Source organism: Rhipicephalus microplus, chromosome 6, assembly GCF_043290135.1.
Source record: "Rhipicephalus microplus isolate Deutch F79 chromosome 6, USDA_Rmic, whole genome shotgun sequence".
In the NCBI taxonomy this organism is placed as follows: Eukaryota; Metazoa; Arthropoda; class Arachnida; order Ixodida; family Ixodidae; genus Rhipicephalus; species Rhipicephalus microplus.
The window spans coordinates 65,254,210-65,258,009 of NC_134705.1; the positions used below are offsets into that span (position 1 = coordinate 65,254,210).

Consider the following 3,800-nt stretch of genomic DNA (forward strand, 5'->3'; position numbering starts at 1 on the left):
CTGGGCCAGAAGCTCCCAGGCGACGGACAGGAGACGGGAGGCTTTGCGTGCCTCCGTCCAGACAGACTGCAGCTGGGTCGCAGGCTGCCGGAAGTCGCCCTCCGTTTCGCTGAGAGAAGGCCTCGGTGTCGACCGTGTCCGCCGGTCGCCCCAGCTGCCTCAACCCCATCCGGTAGAGCTTCTCCCTGGCTCGCTTTCGGACCTCCAGATCGGTCGACGACAGAAGAATGAAGGCCCCGTCCACTCGGCAGATGTCGCTGAGCTCCGCCGCAAGAGGGATCCCTGCAGTGCCGGCATGTGCGCTCCCGTACACATACTCGTTTGACGCTCTGGCCGGCACGTACAGGGTCTTCTTGATGAGCGGGCGAAGCTCTCTTCTTTTCTGGCAAGGCCCTCCCGTATGACGAAGTTGAGGGCTGGATACAAAAAGGTTTTAATGGAGTCCAGTCTCTGCCATGGGGTGAGCATGGAGGAGAGCAGCCGTCTGCCGAGATGGATGGCCTCGTCGACCGTCGTCTGGTCCAGACGACGTCGACCCCCAGGACGCCCTAGGAACCAGTGCCCCTCGAAGTCCGCCAGTGCCGGGACCGGTCCGCTCCCCACGGTGAAAGTGGTGGGCCGTGTGCCCGCCGGGTAGCACCCGGACAGGTGGAGGGTGCGGCACTTTGCAGGCTTCAGTCGCAGCCCGAGCAGTTCCAAAAGGGCCGTCACCACGTTGAGGTGGCGCTGCAAGGTGGCGGGATCCCCGGCGGGCAGCGTCAGATCATCGGCGTAGGCAAGGATGTTGTGTTGCCTATCGCCTCCCTGCACCGCTCTGATGATGGGGTTCACCACCAGGTTGAACAGCAGGCCGCTCAGGGGACAGCCTTGGCGTAGACCCGCTCCGATGGTGATGGGCTCCGTGGTGTCGTACTCTTTGATTTTAACCAAAAGGCCGAAAAGCGGTGCAATTTATTTGCACTTAATTGCGATCCAATCTTTCACACCTCGTATTTAGTTCAGGCCAAAAGCCGGGCAAACAGTAGCAAAGCAATTCCGACGTCCACTCATGCAAACCCAGAATCGTGCACCGACAACGGCAGCGCTGGCTTCACTGCATTGCTTTTATTCCTAGTCCGCTTGAAGTATCTTGTTTCGCTTACAAACATGTTAAACCGAAACCTTTTTTCCAGAGGTCGAAGCCACGCGTGCTTGCTTGCACGCGTACTCTCGAATGCGCCCATGACGTCACACCAAATGCTTGCCAGGGAACATTATCAGGCATGTCGCGAGAGATGCTACAGCACCTGTTTTAAAAACTGATGCAATGTGTACATGTCTAACTCGAGCACCAAAGCCTTGAAGGAAAAAAAATGACTGTGCAAAATGTGGCTACGTCACCCATCCAACATGGCTTCTACGCTGGCTGCCCAAGCAACGCCTCTGCAACGACGCCCACAATCATCGGCAAAAAGGTAGTGCCTTTGGCTGCTTCAGCATGCTCAACGTATGCCTTGAGTGTTCGGACGTGGTGGAACACCGCACCGAAGTCAATGAAGGTCCTGCCGTGAAAGGCGGACCCGGGAAAGCGCGCGAAACGTCCACAGCGTGCGTTGTGGTGCCGGTGATCGAAGGGTCATCTCATGTGGCAGAGGGTGACAAACTTGAGTGTGCGACATGCCGCTGCGATGTCGTTCAAGCGTTCAACGGGCCGGCAGGCTCTGCCTGTCGTGGTCGAAAACGTCCAAGCTTTGCTGATTCCGAGGGGTAGGATTGCTATGGCGGCATGTACGATGCACTGGAGCGGCGCTCCGTTGATCGTGCCGGACATGAGGCGACAGGAGGCGGTCGTGAAGTGGTCGCGGAAATCAGTGGAGAAGTACTCGCCTGCGCTTTCCGTCGACTCCCGCTGAGTAAGGTGCGAGAAGACTCGCGACAGACGGTCTTCGGGTCTTCGGGAGACGGGTGGTTGCACAAATGAGACCGTGCGTCAACGTGCAGCCATATTCGTGGACTATTTCGCCCTACTACGATAGCTTCGTCACTGCGCTCACTGGTGTTGCTTGTTTTTGTTGACATTCACTTGAGGCTCACACCCACTGTGGTGGATTGGCCGGTTTGTTGTTGTGCTTCTTCGACTTCTACATATTCGGCTTAGTGGAGCTGGGAGGAGTGATGAGTGGGTACAGAGGCAAAGCACAGCAAAGCGCGCCCGGGGCGTGATCTTACGCGGTCTGGGTTCCACAGCGCTTCAGGTACATGCGTGGTGTGTCCGTACGTCTAGTGCGCATTTTTCTTGGAACTTCCAGCAACTGGCAATTCCATTCAGGTGAGCGTGCGAGGATGTTTGTTGTAAATAACGAGAGCCAACGGCGGATGAGCTGGTATGAGAAGGTGTCCAGAAATTTAGTGTGTGATCAACGAGGCGATGCCCACCGTAGGGGTCTAGTGGCTATAAGGTACTCGGTTGCTGACCCGCAGGTGGTGGGATCGAATCGCGGCTGCGGCGGCTGCACTTCCCTGTGCTCAAGTTAGGGTGCACATTAATGAACCCCAGGTGGTCGAAATTTCCGGAGCCCTCCATTATGCGTCTATCATAATCATACGGTGGTTTTGGAACGTCAAACCCCACATATCATCATATCGTCATCAAGGCGATGGCTGAGGGTGCCAGCGAGGTAGCTGACCGCGTGGCAACGAATTACAGCCACCGCTGGCGGAAGCTGGGATCCAGGTCATAGGAAAAGCACATCGGGGCTTTGCCGCTCCACCGTACAGCAGGAGTGGGTCCTGTGACGTTGTTTGCGATTTTAATTTGTGATGGGGAATAGTGTAGATGCGTAGACGTGGCGAGAGCACGCGTCTTTAGTTTAAGACGTCGCGTGAAGATGTGAAATAAAAATGTTTTCGCTTGTGACTGCAACTGTAAACAGAAACATCAACACCCATTTTCTAGAGGCTGTTTTATTTTTCGTTCCGAAATGGGTGAATTCGAAAGGGGAAATAGCTTGGCACATACACACTTCTAGCTTTTCTCTGAAAGAGTAATAATAAATTACTCAAGAGTTTTAATTACATGAGTAGGGATGTTTAAAAAAACACTTGGAGTATGTACGTGGAACATAACGAAAAAAAGGGGGTGGGGCCTCTCCAATTATGAAATTTCCACACAAACAATTATTTTCCCTGAGCAATCGTATGTTTGAATGTCCACACAGCTAGCGCATTCTCCGCACGCGAATACCGAGCCGCCGCGAATACAGTGTCAGCTTGGGCGGCGTTACGCCAACGTTTCGGAGACTCGCTGCACCCACGCCGTTTACCCCAATATCACTAGTAAATCCGTACACTGTTTCTTTCATTGAATATAATATCAATCTCACCCCCGCAGGGGTGAGTGGGCCGATCCCGGAAATAGTGCAATGCCGGGCCAACCCGTGGCGGAGTTGAAGCAAGCTTCAAGCACTCCGCTGCATCGCAAAAATAAGTTTAAAATCTTGGATCCAAATAGGATCCGTATCAGATATTAAGCTGATAAAAACAGAGTGCGTTTATTGATGTTCAATACACGTCCTCAAGTGACTGTAAATGCACTCGTCTGTACTTTTGATAAGACCACGAACATCGGCTGGAAAGTGCCACAGAGAGGCGATGTCAGAAGGTGAACCCTTTGAGACGTAGGCCAGGATCGAGGAGAGCACCAGGTAGGCACCGGTTGTGGTGTTTTCGGGAACACTATGACCAGGGACCTTGTGCTGGACAGGAACCCGTGTGTAGTGGTTCAATGGTGGTGATTAGTTGATCAAGGAGGGAACCAGGCT

General features: G+C 53.8%; 1 non-coding gene across 1 annotated transcript; it reads right to left on the reverse strand.

Moving 5' to 3' along the window:
• Nucleotides 1-3,371: 3,371 nt before the first annotated feature.
• On the reverse strand, nt 3,372-3,562 carry LOC142766517 (U2 spliceosomal RNA). The gene has a single exon (XR_012884562.1). It is a non-coding gene; the product is annotated as a U2 spliceosomal RNA (small nuclear RNA).
• Between the last annotated feature and the right edge of the window lie 238 nt (nt 3,563-3,800).